The sequence below is a fragment of the Calliphora vicina genome, chromosome 4 (assembly GCF_958450345.1).
Source record: "Calliphora vicina chromosome 4, idCalVici1.1, whole genome shotgun sequence".
Lineage (NCBI taxonomy): Eukaryota > Metazoa > Arthropoda > Insecta > Diptera > Calliphoridae > Calliphora > Calliphora vicina.
The window spans coordinates 52,780,986-52,797,231 of NC_088783.1; the positions used below are offsets into that span (position 1 = coordinate 52,780,986).

General features: G+C 32.0%; 1 protein-coding gene across 1 annotated transcript in view; it reads right to left on the bottom strand.

The window, feature by feature from the left end:
• The window catches only part of LOC135958086 (dual specificity protein kinase splA-like), a 134,769-nt gene that overhangs the window by 17,003 nt on the left and 101,520 nt on the right, over nt 1–16,246 (bottom strand). The gene's annotated exons all lie outside the window — the stretch shown is intronic.

Sequence of the window (16,246 nt, forward strand, 5' to 3'; positions counted from 1 at the left end):
AATAAAACTATGTGGAAACAGAAACAACGAGTGGAAACAGAAACTCTCCTGTCAAAGACCCAACTCAGTTGTCAAAAACCTAAGAGATGAGAATGTATTAGTAAATAAAACTATGTGGAAACAGAAACAACACTCGTATGTGTGATTATTTTGAGTAATTTTTCTATTTTGACCTTTTTCTTGTTTCCGCCATAGAAAATACACATAGAGCGGAAACTAGAAAAAAACTCAAACTAGAAAATTACTCAAAATAATCACACATACGAGTGTTGGTTTTGTTTTCAATTAGTTTCGTTTAATAATACAGGTTTTTGACAACTGAGTTAGGTCTTCGACAGGAGAGTTTCCGATCTATGTGTATTTATCTATGGTGTCCGCTCTTGTTGTTTCTCTATAGATATACATATATAACTAAGTGTGAAATATTTTGTGGTACTCTGTTTAAAAAACCATAATTTTTAGTTATGACCCTCTTGTCAATTGAGCAGTATGAAAAATGTGCAAAATCTCCTTTATAAAATTTATATATCAGATAAGAAACAGAACTCTAATTAGTTTGGAAATCATGTTTTTAGAGTATCTATAGGATTTTGTGCATATTCAATACATTCAGAATATACGCAGAGATTCTTTCCTTAATAAATGTTATAATCGTTTAGCCAAACTCAAAAGTCAATCTAATTAAAGTAAACCATAAGAAGCCCAAATGACTTTTGACCCTTAGAATCTAGCAACCAATCATCTAACCGACACACATAGATTTATAGTTACCACAATGTATCTATGTACGAATAAATACATTTATAAATATTTATCTTCACCCTGTAGTTCGTGGAATGGTTCGTCACATAACTAGTTCAAAGAGGTCAGCTAATTTTATAATCCAGCTCTTCTAAGATGTTGTAAAAGAGTTCTCGCTTCTTATATCATTTCACTAGTCCTAAACTAACCCCATTATCGTTTACTTGTAGACAGTAAAGTGTCAATTGACTCTCATCTAGATATTTAGTAGGGATTTTGTGTAAAGTACTGATAAATTGTTACACAAAAAGCTAGCGGGCTTTATAACAACGGAATATAACAGTTATTTGCCAGATTTGGCTAACAGATTAGATGCTGGTAACGATACTTAGAAACAAAGAATGAAAGAAAACATAGCTACAAAACAAATAGAAACCAAAATAAAAGAGAGGTGTTGGTGGTAAAGTCTTGTTAGATTTAAAAATATGTATGTTTAAGTGTAAACAAACACAAATACATTGAAATACAAAGCAACCCACCTGACCAGAACATTCGAAAATTGTACCAACATCGAACTTTATGCAAAGATTCGAAAAATATTCACTTCTCGCTCAGTTTGTAACAGTGAAACATTCATTCTAGAAGGTTCATTAAGCCCCGCTTACATTGTCACACAAGTAATATGATCTATCAAAATTATGTGTAGAATAGTACGAATGTGATCATCTAGACGGAATTTGTAAGGAAATCATTTGACATTGACAGAAAATACGGACGAACATTTGACGATCGTATGCTCTCTACAATTTTGTTTTTGGAAAACGTTCAAAAAACAAGCAAGTCGTGTAGATCAGGTTTGCATTTGTATGTAAACAAAGCGAAAAAAACACTAACAGCTGTTATGATCTCACTTCATACGGATCGATCCGGATCGTGCGAAAACATGTAAAAATGGCCGTAATTTTTACGTTTTTTTTCAAAAACACATTTTGCATGGAATATATAAAAAAAAGTTAAAATTTTTCAAAAGGGAGCTAGGTTTGTGCAGCTCCTTATGAATCAATATAAGTTTTTTGTATAAGATTAGGACTTGAAGATTAACAGTTTAGTAAAATTAAATAATTTTATGAATTTTTCGGACTTTATTTACCTCAGAAACTAAAAAATTTTAATATTGGGATTTTCCATGAACAAAAATATAAAATTTTAATTAATGTAAAATTTTAACGGTTAAAGATATTAAAACGAAATTTGGAAATAGTGTAGATCCAAATGTCTGTAAAGCAATGGAATTATAATTTTTAACACTTTTTATTTTCAAATACCAAAATTCCTAATACGTGAAAAATGTGTTCCAAAAACTTAATTTTTTGGAAAACACTCTACTGCGACGTTAATTACTATGTGATGGTAAAATAACTTTGTACGTGTTTAAATAAGATATAGGGCTGTACATGCTTGTTGCTTTTTCGAGAATCGGTGCTTTGTATTTTTAGAATTTTATGCTCAAACCATATTTTTTTTTTAAATTGGCAAAGTTTGGTTAGGTCTGGAGTCGACTAGGTCCACTTAAGTGATCCAAGTTTTATTTTCCACGCTTTTGCATTAGGTTCCCTTTTCGGATCATATACAAATTTTATATAGTCCCGAAGAACATTTTTTTCTACAAAAGAAAATATATAGGGACATTTTTGGGAAAAAACGTAAAAAATATGACCATTTTTATATGTACCAACTTTGGATGCGTGTAACTTTTTATAGGGACGACATGACTGTTAGTAAGTTGTTTTTATAGGTGATATTTTAAAAAAACAATTTCGAACCACCGTAGGCCCGACATATCTAAAAAACTAAAAAATGAACGAACAAAATTAAAAAAGTAAATAAATAAACCTAAATAACTCTTGACCTAAAAGTGATAATCTACATATGTATATATATTTTTTGTAGACCTTCTCTAGGACTATTTATAATTCAAATATCAACTCATTCGAATCATAAATAGATTTTTTGTGATTTTTTTAATAAAATGTGAGACCCAAGGTGGCGTGTAATTTTGCTAATTAAGCGTAAAGTGCTTTATTTACAACTTTGGTATCTTTTGTGAGCCCCACTGAAATTTTCCGGCAAAAATTTTCGTAGAATATTTGAATCCTTATATGTCCTTTTTAAAAGGACGTTTTTTGATTTTCTCAAAAAAATGGTAAAATTCACCCCTAAAGAGAGGAGCTAGAGGGTTAAGATCTTCCACAAAAATGATCTCCATAAAATTCCATACTATAACTCTGACCATAAGAATTCTCTCAGATATTAAATTTAATTTTTTTCAATTAGTATATGCTCCCTTCGATCCAAAAATGAAAACTTTGACCCATTGTAAACAAAATTAAGACCAGCCGGACTATAAGTTTATTCTACAAAAATGATCTACTCAACATGCTCTTTCAGAATTATAGGGTCGCTATTCTGTTCCAAAAATGCTGTTGGACAGTTTAATTATGGAAAATTATTCCAGAATATAAACATTCATATTTTTAAAAATTCTCGATCAATTTTACGCACAATTTTTATTCGAGACTTAATCGCTTTTGACAAACTTTGATTGTTTGGCCGAGTGGGTTATATCTAAAGTTGTAAGTTAATGTGGCGTGTGGCTTAAACGATTATATCATTATAATCTAACATCAATACAATCACATTTAAATTCCCATACCACAACACTTGCCCATAAAAACTAATCATAACATTTTGTTTGATATTTATTAACATTTCAGAGATTGATATAATGAAATCAATGGTGCGAAATCGTAAACAGAAACAAAAAATAAAAATAAACAAAATACTTATAAATTACAAAATACAAAATCAATGATAAATTGCGGTTTTGCACTAATGTGAATGTGAATCAAACATCTTTCATATAAAATTAATTGCGAACAGTTAAAGAAAACATTTGACTTAATTACAGTTATACAAAACTTATCTAGTTGTATTTAGGTCAATCTTATAGTGGGTGCAAAAGATGATGAAGGATCGTTCAATCAACTGAAGAGTCGTAACAGTAATTGTTGCTACATCGAGTAATATTGCAATGCGTCCGTCATGAATAAAGAGAGATGAGGGTGTAGATTAATAATATGTATTCAATATCTTTTAGTAAATACATATTGCACAGTGGTTTAGAAAATTTTTAAAAATTTCAAGAGGAAGCAAGGTTTGTGAGCCCTTTGAAGGGTAGTTATAAATTAAAAAGCCAGCTGAATATTTTTTGCAATCAGTTTTCTGACTTATATTTGTCAAAGTTTGTTTACATTGGTTTGTTAATTTAAATATAACGTTTTTGTTATACTCTTCACCATTAGTGGCAAGGGTATATATAAGTTTGCCATTCCGTTTCATTCATTTGCGACCTCACAAAGTATATATATTCTGAATCGTTATATATAGCGAAGTCGATATAAACATGTCCGTCTGTATGTTGAAATCAACTTTCCGTAGCCCCCAAATAACTTACAAACATGATTGATACATCAATATATCGGATCCCGTCTCGATTGCTATTTAAATTCGCTCACAAATGGCCGAGTTATAAGGAAAAAACCGGGACAACCTCGATTTTTGGCCTATTTTTGATCTATATCTGGTTTACTAAGTCATTAATATAGACAATATGGATATCTAATGATAAATATTTTAAAGACCATTACAACGACGCATATAAGGCTATATGGACATACAATGGTTCAAAATCGGAAAAAAAATTTTTAAACCGAATTTTTAAAAAAAAAAATTTCTCATACATTTTTTTCACCAATAAATTAAAAAAAAAATTTTTGAAAAAAAATAAAAACAATTTCGAAAAAAATTTAAATTTGGAAAAAAAATTAAATTTTGTTTACTTAAAAATATTTAAAATTTGTATTGTAAAGTATAATTTGGCGAAGGGTATAAAAAATTCGGCACAGCTATCTTACTTGTTTTTTTAAGAAGAACAATGGAAACAGGAAAATGTGATCGTCTACAATGAATGTCACGTCATTATTTTATTCCACCCCTATTATCTTTTAAGTCTATGAACGAATCAAGCCATTATCGAATACTCTGCTCCAAAATGAAGCGTATCCCAGAGAGAGCGTTCTGCATCGATCGAAACAAATAGTAGTCGGAAGGGACAAGGTCTGGACATACGGAGGGTGAGGCAAAACTTCACAACCACTTCATTTTAAATACTTTCTAAGGGTATTGAAACATGTTCCTGAGAGTTGGAATATTACGGTTTCATGTCTGGGCCAGGTTCGGTACAGGTTGCCTGTGATGGTCTGGCCAGATTTCAGTAGCTCATAATAGATAGGAAACTTTTGCTCCTACCATATACAGAGCATTACCTTATCGTCATGTATATTTGGCTTTGGTGGCGATTCGGCTGGTTGGCCGAGCACGTATGACCTCTTACTATTCGGGTTATCGTAATGGATTCATTTTTCGTCACAAGTAATAATTCGGTGCAAAAATGTTTTTCTTTTGTAGCGTTCAAACATCATATCGGACATTGAAAATGGTTTTTCAAGGTCTCTCAGCTTCAATTCGTATGGTACCCAATTGCCTTGCTTTTGAATGAATCCTGCTGCTCGTAAACGTTTTGAAATTGCTGTTTGAGTAGGTCCCAATGTTGTTGCAAGCTTGAAAACAATCTTCATGGAGTGATGCTCCAATTATTGGTCTTCAAAATTGTATACCTTGCCTGGGTGACCTTTGTTTCCATGTTCATATCACCACTTCAGAACCTTACAAACCATCTCTCTGGTTGAAACCAATGGAACACTTTCACCATAAGCTTTGGTGAGCAATCGGTGTACTTAAGCGGTACTTCTGTTCAAATTAAATAAGTAAAGCTAAACTTCCCGCTTTGTTGGCACAAAAGTCAACATTTTCGAAGCAAAAAAAAACTTTGTTGTTTACACTATAATGTTCAATAACTAAGTAAGATTAAATGACACATATGTATGTAAGTTATTGAAAACAAAAACCGCGATCAAAAGATACGCCATCTATTGTAAATCCTGCATTTTTAGATATACACCCAAATAAAAAAAAATAATTCCGCCAAAATATTTTTAAAAAATGGAGCAACATAAATGTTTCTTGAGCTAAAAGACCCACGTATTTTTTGTAGATAATTTTTATATATACAATTTATTTTTTTTTAAACATTGTAGGCCCAAGGTGATCAAATTTGGGGGACCACCTTCTGGTCCCCAACTACGAAAACATGTAAATACAAATCAACCCAAAAAAAACCTCAGCGCTGACTATGTAAAATTTAAATAAGATATCTCCAATCGTTTAAAATAAAATGTTTCTGTACTACTGTGTATTGAGCCATAACAGCGAAAATAGCTTAACCATGATTATCTATGATTTGGGATCATATCTGTTAAAATTTCACATGTCTACCAAGTACATTTAGAACCTATCCCAACAAATGTTTGTCCTATAAAGTTTAGAGTTTTTCTCATAAGACTTTTTCGATGTTAGGGCTCGATATGTACTAGATTTTGAAAATACATCATTAATAGTTATTGAAAATATATTGTTACGAAATTGTACTTGAATTCAAATATAACGAGTTTAACGGCTGATTTAAAAGTAGCATAATGCTTTCAAATAGCAGTGCTGTAATAGCAAACTGTAAGCTTTCAGTTCACCATTGATCGTAAGTATAGCAACGCTGTTTGCTGCGACCGTATATTCGAATTCGAATATTAAGTTAAAGAACATTGTAGAAAGTACACCACAGATGGCGTATGTATTAGAAAGCTCTAGACAGTTAAAGAGCAATCTAGAGTGCAGATGACAGTGTTATAAATAGAGGCAGAGGTTGCAGTCGTTAGTGAGTTTATCAGAGACGCTATTTGAATAAACATCAACTGAGTGCCTGTTTTCAAGTGAATTCGTGTACATTATAAAGTGTGTCTGTATTTATGCGAATTTATAAGCGTGTATAAAAAACATTGAGTGACTATTTAATTCTGTGGTTGTTGTACATTTTAAATAAATAAAGAGTTGTTACAATTTTCAAACTACTAAACGGCTTTTATTTGCAATCAAAAGTATCCGGTTTATTTAAAGGAAATAAACCAACGTTTTGAAAAGGATAAAACGTAACAATATGTTTAATTAGGTGATAAATAATCTTTTATAGACATCAGTTTGTAAAGTCTCATGGAGAATTAGTTTGTTTCATTTAAATTTAATTTATTTTGCAGAGAGGTTTAAAATCATGGTATCATTAGTAAATTCTAATGACTAGGTCCCACTTCTATTACAAAATATCTTAACCCTATAACCCGCAAGAGTACCTCAAGGCATGAATTACAAAACACCAACTGTGACTTTATTTACAGATTTGTTAACATTTCCCTCAAAGGTCGAAATGCATTCTGGCTTTTAGTTTTTGTTCTGTCAGCTGTTTTGTGAGTGATGTCATAATTTTAGCACGTGCAATTTTATGTGTCATTTTCTTTTTTTTTAAATCAAAGTTTTACTAACTTTTAGTTGCACGATCTATTCGAAATATTTTTTATTAGTTTTTCAATAAAATCGTATCATAGTTATTGTTTTTTACACCTAAACCGGCAACAATACAATGAGGCACTCTTCACCTTTTTGCACCTGGTTCCTAAACTTAATTTGCAAATTAGTTCTGAGTTTATTGGGTCATAATTACCCTAAAAATATTCGACAACTTTTTTAGCTTTTTAAAGTTTGCGGGTTAGAGGGTTAAATGATCACACAACTGATAACTTCTCTTTATAATTGTCTTTGTATAAAAAGTTGAAGAAGAAGAAGGAAGGTGATATTTAAAAATATATATATTTAAATTAAACGTAATAAACTAAATAATAAATAACCGTGAAATTGCTAAAACAAAATTTTAGCATGTAAAACTTTAAAGGTTGTAGTTTTTTTTATCGAAACTAGAAGACACAGCAAATGAAGAAAAAAACACTATAACTTGAAAATACTATAATAAAATGATTATTTTTGTGTTTATTATTCTTTATATTTTTTTTGCACTGTTAAAGTTTAAAGTTAAACAACAACTATAATGAAATCAAAAATAGAAACTCCAAAAATCAACCAGCTATATACTTAAAAGAAACCAACCAAGATACCTAAATAAATAGAAGTAAACAACAACAAGAACAAGAAATATATATATATAAAAACCCAAACAGAAATTGGGTTAATGTGCCTGTGGCACACGTTGACTCTACACTCGATAAAATATTCTTCATACACTCGACTCAAAATACGGTGTCATCTATCTCACTATAAAAATTCAAATAAATTTTAATATAAATATAAAAATAAAATGCATGAACAAAACCACACAATTGTACAAAATATTATAAATTAAAGAAAGCTTTTCTCCCATAATGATAATGATTTAAACTTAAATCATTGTAATGATCATGATCACCAACATGATCATCATATTGAATAAATTTTTCTTATATTATTTATAAAGTCTCTGCATGTCTGTCTAATGAAGATTAATAATATTTAAAATTCATAGAAACATTTAAGAATTCTTTACAATTTTTCTATATAAAGTTATGTCTTTCATTACTCTTGCACCAGCCAACCAACCAACCTCTCACTCTGCTCTACAAATAGTTTAATTGTGATTTCTCAGCCAAATTGTGGTAAAAGCACATAATTTTTTCTATTATTTTTTTTATAAGAATGTTATGAATGTTTTAGAAGAATGTCTTCTACTTATTACACTATGGCTAATTCAAGTATGTATGTGATTGCTGTCTGTTTGTTTCTATGTCTTTGAAATAAATAAATCTTTCCACTTTAATACAGGTTTTATTAGTTTGCAAATAGAATATGTTCTTGTATACGAGATAACAAAAAAAAAGGAATTAGAAAAGACCGCTTTGAACATGATATCATACGTTTTTACAGTCTGTCGCATTTAATTGTAACTTTTAAGATGAAGAATACTTGGTAGAATATCAAGAACATTCAAATATTGGGGGTTGTTAAGAGTTTTTTTGACTGTGATCAATATAATGTTTTTAAAATATTTCCTGGTAACCTTTTCGCTAATGTAAACTTAATAATATTCACATGCATTTCCATTACAACTTCCCATTAATCGTTGGGTAAGTAAATCATTTTATTGACCAGCCTGCAGTTACATCAATTTTACAGTAGTCAATGTATCCTTTTTAGACAATAATGTGTACAAATGTGTGATCACTTGTTTGTCTATATTTGTATTGACACGTATGCCCTCTTTGTAATGCAAACAGAAGTCAATTGGATACTTTATACATCCCTTGTAATCAAAGTGGAAGTCAATTGCTACTTAACTGTCTCCAATTTATATATTTTCACATCATTTGACACGAGTGTCCTCTTTTTTAAATAGACGTCAATTAGTTACTTTATATATCCCTGGTAATCAAGCTTGAAGTCAGTTGTCAACTAATTATCACCAACTTATTTATTTTTACATCATTTGACACTAATGCCCTCTTTTTAATACAACGAGAAGTCAATTAATCAAGCCGGTAATCAAGCGTGAAGTCAATTCTTACTTAACTGTCTCCAATTTATATATTTTTACATCATTTGTCATGTATGTCTTCTTTGTAGTATAAAGAGGAGCCAATTGGTTAATTTATATATCCCTGGTAATCAAACGTGAAGACAATTGTTACTTAGTTATACTCAACTAATATATTTTTGCATGATTTGACACGTATGTCTTCTTTTTTAAATAGACGTCAATTAGTTACTTTATATATCCCTGGTAATCAAGCGTGAAGACAATTGTTACTTAATTATCACCAATTTATTTATTTTTACATCATTTGACACTAATGTGTCAAAGAGAAGTCAATTGGTTTCCTTATATATCCTTAGTTATCAAGCTTGAAGTCAATTGCCACATAAATGTCTGGAATTTTTATATTTTTACATCATTTGACACGTCAAATGTTCTCTTTGTAGTACAACGAGAAGTCAATTGGTTACTTTATATATCCCATCTAATCAAGCGTGAAGTCAAATGTTACATAATTATATCCAACTAATTATTCTCGCACCATTTGAAACTTTTGTCCTCTTTTTAATACAACGAGAAGTCAATTGGTTACTTTATATATCCCTGGTAATCAAGCGTTAAGTCAATTGTTCTTAACTGTCTCCAATTTATATATTTTTACCTGATTTGGCATATATGTCCTAATTGTAACACTAAGATAAGTAAATTTGGTCACTTTTAACTTTACTGTCTCTAATTTATCTCAAATTATCTCAAATTTCAACAGACTCAAAATGATAACGACAAATCGAACGTCTGGTAGATGGATTACAATGGGCAATTCCCTGGCTATCTCCACAACTGGTTACTTGATTTGCTACTTAACTATTTATTTTAACAAGTACAGAAGCAAATTGACCTCTAATAGAAAAACTAAGTAGTCAGATGGGGAACGGTGACAGGTATTGCAACATGTGGCCGAACGATGTCAAGATGAAATATTACGGTTTCATGTCTGTCCGCATATTCTGGGCGTTTTTCTATCAATGCTCGCTTCAAATCATTTGCGTTAGGTACAGGTTCCCTGTGATCTTTTGGTCAGATTTCAGAAGCTCATAATAGATAGGACACTTTTGTTCCCACCAAATACAAAGAATTACCTTGGCGTCTTAGATATTTGGCTTTGGTGTCGATGCGGCTGCTTGGCCGGGCTTCACATACGATGTCTTACGCTTCGGGTTATTGTAATGGATCCAATTTTCATCGCAAGTAATGATTCGGTGTAAACATTATTATCTTTTATAGCTTTCAAGCATCATTTCGGACAAGCAAAATCGTCTTTCAAGGTCTCCCGACTTCAATTCGTATGGTAACAAATTTCTCTGCTTTTGGATGAATTCTGCTACTGGCAAAAGTTTTGCTGCTTGAGTAACTCCCAATGATTTTTCAAGCTCTTGTTGAGTTTGACAACAATTCTTGGTATTCATACTTTTTTTGTCTGACCTGAGCGATCTTTGTCTGAACCGAACAAACCATCTATCGCACATTGAAACCGATGGAACATTCATCATAAGCTTTGATGAGCAATCGGTGTACTTCAGCGGCACTTTTTATACCCTACACCACCATAGTAGGGAGGGTATAATGTGTTTGCGCAGATGTTTGTAACACCCACCTTAAAGTATACCGGTCGACTTAGAATCACTTTCTGAATCGATTAAACGATGTCCGTCCGTCTGGCTGGCTGTCCATGTAAACCTTGTGCGCAGAGTACAGGTTGCAATTTTGAAGATATTTCGATCAAATATGGTACATATTATTTTTTCGGCTCAAGGACCAAGCCTATTGAAACTGGCTGAAAGCGGTCCATTATTTCACATAGCCCCCATACAAATGTCCTTCCGAAATTGGACTTTATCGGTCATAAATGTTTAATTTATATATGTATCTCCACAAATTCAGCTCCAAATAAGTTTAATATATAAAAAATTCATGTCACCAAATTTTGTTACGATCGGTCCATAATTAGTCATAGCTCCCATATGTTCCGAAAATCACTTTAACGTACATAAATCGCTTAAAAATGTCGGTGTACACACAAAAAATTCAACATAGTTAACTTTCATATAGACGTAAATCGCACGACCTAATTTCATGGTGATCGGTCCATAATAGGTTATAGCTCCCATATAAGGTCCACTTCCATCACTCAAAAATATAAATTATTGAAATTTTAAAAGAAAAATGTTTTTGCTCTTTTACATATTGTAGGGTATTATACTTTCTTACTTGTTTCAAATAAAAGAAGCAAAGCAAAACATCCCGCATGTGACGCTTTGATCGCAAAAAATTCGACTAAATTTATAAACTTTTGTAGGAAAAACTAAAATAGTTGTCTATAGAAAACGAAATATTTTCTTTAGAAAACTACACGATATTCTATAACAAACTGTACGAACGAAACCGAAATTCTTACTGGAGAAAACTATAGGAACGAAAATTTGCCTATAGGAATCTTTACGGTCATACGAACGAAAAGTTTGCTACAAAACCCTGTAGTGAACGAAATATTTATATAGAAAACTGTAGGGTCGTTTCTATAGAAAACTGTAGTAAACGATCAGTATTCTAAGGATCGTTCTGTACGAACGAAAAGTATTCTATAGAAGTTTTCTAAAGAAACATATAGGAATGAATAGTTTCCTATAGAATGAACAGTTTTCGTTAGAAACCTGATGCAACAAACAGTTTTCTACAGAAACGAACAGTGAGTAAAGTCTTCTTTCACCTTCATCAAATATTAATGTCAACACCTAATATAATAAAAACTAAAAAATCTATGAAATATTGTCATCTCAATTGGTGTGTTTATTAAGTTCTAGTATCATTGTATATTTGATCTTGCAACTGTCTAGATTGTAACCGTTTATTATGGGGTCGGTCTATTGCAGTATGTTAGTAGTATGATGATGTAGCTGACGTACAACCAACCAGTATTGCTGCACAAGTTGTTGCTATCATACAAATACTCTCGTGAAACGTTTCTGTTAACTTGTTCTGATTGTGTGATTTTATAGTTTTAGTGAAAATGATCTATTATGGCAACAGACGCATCTCAAGTTCAGGTATATTACTTACACACAAAGATATTTTTTTATTATGAAAACTTAAATAGAGAAATAAAGCAAAATACTTGTAGTACAGAATGGGTAGTAAGTATTTTCCCAGTTTTGTTGTGTTTTTTTCACAGTATTATTTTTTCCACATGATGAAACTTTAACCTAGAGAAAGAATAATAAGAATAAAAAAAAAACAACTAAGTAAGTAAACTTGTTCTTATGGGCCAAAATGAAAAAAAGAAGATCTATAACTATGAAGAGCAAAAACGGTGCACAGTGGTGCAAATTATTAATTTCTAAACAGCACTTCATTCCCAAGTTGGCAAGTAACTAGTTCTTTAATGATCTAGGACTAAGTGCTTAGAGGTGATCAAGATCTGCAAGATCACCTCAAGTTGGGAGTAAACTAACTTATCAATCTGCTAATGAATGATTCTGGCTTTTATCTGGGGCCCTAAATTTTAAATTGTGGCATACAATTTAATATGAAACCCGTAATTTTTAAAATCCCTGACCATGAACAATTATTTTGTTTACTATGTTGTCGTAAAATATGCCACACAGTGCGGCATACACACGTACGAGTAAACAAGTGGAAGACATTTTAATCAGCCTTGTGCGTTTGGGACCACATATCACCATTATCATCAGCACCACAACAGCATCAGCTTCAGCAGCGGCAACATCATCGTCATTATGATATGCATCATGATCATGATCATCATTATCATATTGATCGTTACATATACACTTTACACAGTGGCACACTTTTTGTTTGACTTTGATTGGTAACCGTTAGATGGGCAACAAGATTCATAAATATGCAACCATGTATGTACTCATGTACTCATGGAATATGCACCAGTCAGTTCAGTTTGACTTGGTATGGTTTGGTTTGGTTCAGTTTGAATTGAATTGTAGGCCGGTTTTGTGGTCGCGCTTACAAATGAGTTTGATTTTAATATAATTTTTTTTTCTTGTGCGTCATTGTCGCGCTCATCATGATCATGATCGCCATCGTCACCATAATCATGATCAACTTTTCCTGCTATTTAGCATTTTCTTCTTCTTTTGATGTTTATTTATGCATTTCTCAATGGAGGATGGACGATTATTTTTTCGATTTTTTTTTTTGTTCGTAGTGTGTCGTTTTCGAGTTGATAACCAGTTTCATTGGTGGCATTTGCCTGGTGCCTGGCTGGCATTTTTGTCTATTTTAAGATGCATCATGCGTAAATTTATTGTCATTTAAGAAAAATTTCGACCGCCCAGTAGTAATGCGATTGTCGCATATATTAACACATACAAATACATATGAATATACTTACATACGAACATGTTTCAATAAATAATCAAATTTATGATCATCAATGGGGTAACAAGGCCATAGAAAATTATTTTGAATATTAATTAGATGAGGCAGCTACATAGATAGATACTCGTTGTATAGTACCAGTAAAATAAGTAAATGAGGAAGAGTTAGATATTTTATGGTGTTAACTAAATTTTAACAAGTTAATATCTTGTTTTTTTTCTTTAATTTTTGCTGCTAATAAATATATCGCTACAACGTGATGTGTTTTTTTATGCATAATTACTGGAGAAGGAGAAAAGATCTTAGAGAGTTTAAAAAAGTAAAGTGTTATGAAGAAGTTTACAACTTTGTTACGAGTTTTGAGATATTTTGTAAAGAGCCTAGATCTTGTATGGAAACAAGCTAAATTAAGGCAACTGATATCTGCTTACATTGACGTTTTTAGCTAGTGATTTTGCAAAAACATCAAGTGAATTAAAATTAAAAAAATCACACTCCCTCAAATATACAACTGTACAAACCGGAATTTTTTCCCGAGAGACAAATTTCGGACAACATCATACCCTTACAGATGATGGTATTTTTGTGTGGTGAGTTCCCAAGTTAATATTTGTGTATTAATTTATGGATAAAAAGTCGAGGTAGTTGTGGGCTTTTTCTTATATTTCAACCTTTTATGGGACGATTTTGCTGATTAATCCACGTCGAACGTTCAAAATTTCAAAATAAGGCAAGATTTAGTAGTCTCCGGAGAGTTAGATATGAGGGTGAGTCAAAAAGTCCGTGCCTTTTTGAATGAAACACTTTCTGCTCTATGCACTTTGTCCAACATTGTTCCATATTTGTTTATCCCTTCAAAAAAATAATATTCGTCGAGGTCATCAAAATAGGAATTTTTTGGTAAGATGATTTCCTCGTTGGAGTCAAATCTCTTTCTGCCGAATCATTTCTTTAGGTTTTGAAAAAAGAAATAGTCACTCGGAAAATCCGGAAAATTGGTCGGAAGAGGGAGCATTTTGTAGCCTAATTCATGGAAACTGCACATAGTTCATTGTGCACCCGATTGTGACAAAAACGAGGCATCCATCTTACGGAATGCTTTCTCATACCCAAGTGATCATTCAATATTGAAACCACTGTGCCAGGCTTCCACAATTGTGATTTTTTAAATTTTTTCGGTTGTAGACCTCAACTGGACGTCCAGAACGTTCGGTATCTTCCGTGTTTGTACGGCCACAACGAAACCACCTTTTTACCTAGCGTATTCATGATTGAATCTTACGTTTTCATGTCTGGCCGCATATTCTGAGCGTTTTTCGGCCAATGCTCGCTTCAAACAAATAAGTTGAGCTCGATACATTTCCCCTGTAATGGTCTGGTTAGTTTTTAGCAGCTCATAATAAAGAGGACCTTTATGGTCCCACTAAATACAGAGCGCCATGGATATTTGGCTTTGGTGTCGATTCACCTGGTTGTCCGGGCTTCACATACGATCTCTTACATTTCAGGTTAACGTAATGGATCCACTTTTCATCGCAAGTAATAATTCGGGGCAAAAATGATTTTCTTTTATAGCGTTGAAGCAGCATTTCAGACATACAAAACGTCAGCTTCAATTTGTATGGTACCCAATTTCACTGCTTTGGATGAATCCTGTTGCTTACAATCGTTTTGAAATTGGTGATTGAGTAGATCCTAATGATTTAGCAAGCTCTTTTTGAGTTTTACAACAATCTTTAAGGACAACAATTCTTCGTCTTTGTCTTCAAACTTTTTTTACTGCCTGGGTGTTCCTTGACTTCCGTGTCAAAATCACTACCTCTGAACCGCACAAATAATCCCTCGCACGTTGAAATTTGGGTAAAGAATTAATATTTGGTGATTTTTTAAAACATTTTTTAAGCCCGAGATGACCCGCTTTGCGGCACCGCTTACTTATCACCATTCTAACTACGAACCCATGTAAATAACAATTTTACCAGTGGACGTTACTTATAGGATCCGATCGACATTTCAGATATAAACAACATGAATGTTAGTGAAACTCTTTATGCAAGTAAATATCAAATATGAAACAAATTGGAAATTGTGAAATACAATTAGATAATGTGTTTAATTGACTTGGACTATGCCAATTTTACTGTAAATTGCTCTCTGATAGGGAAAGATTTGGGTAAAGCATTTAGTTGAGGTAAATAAATAGGTAATTTCCTTAAATTTAATGTGTGCATTACAACTATTTGTTCTAACTTTTATAGGAAACATCTTAGTTTATAAATGGTTTATAAATATAACATTAATTTCTCAGTATTGTAATATTTCTGAAATATTTTAGCCAGAGCTGAATACACATAGATCGGAAACTCTCCTGTAAAAGACCTAACTCAGTTATCAAAAACCTAAGTGTTGAACATTTTTTAGTAAAATAAACTATGTAAAAACAAAAACTACACTCGTAGAATTATTTTGAGAAGTTTTTTTGTATGAGTGTTTTTCTAGTTTCCGTAT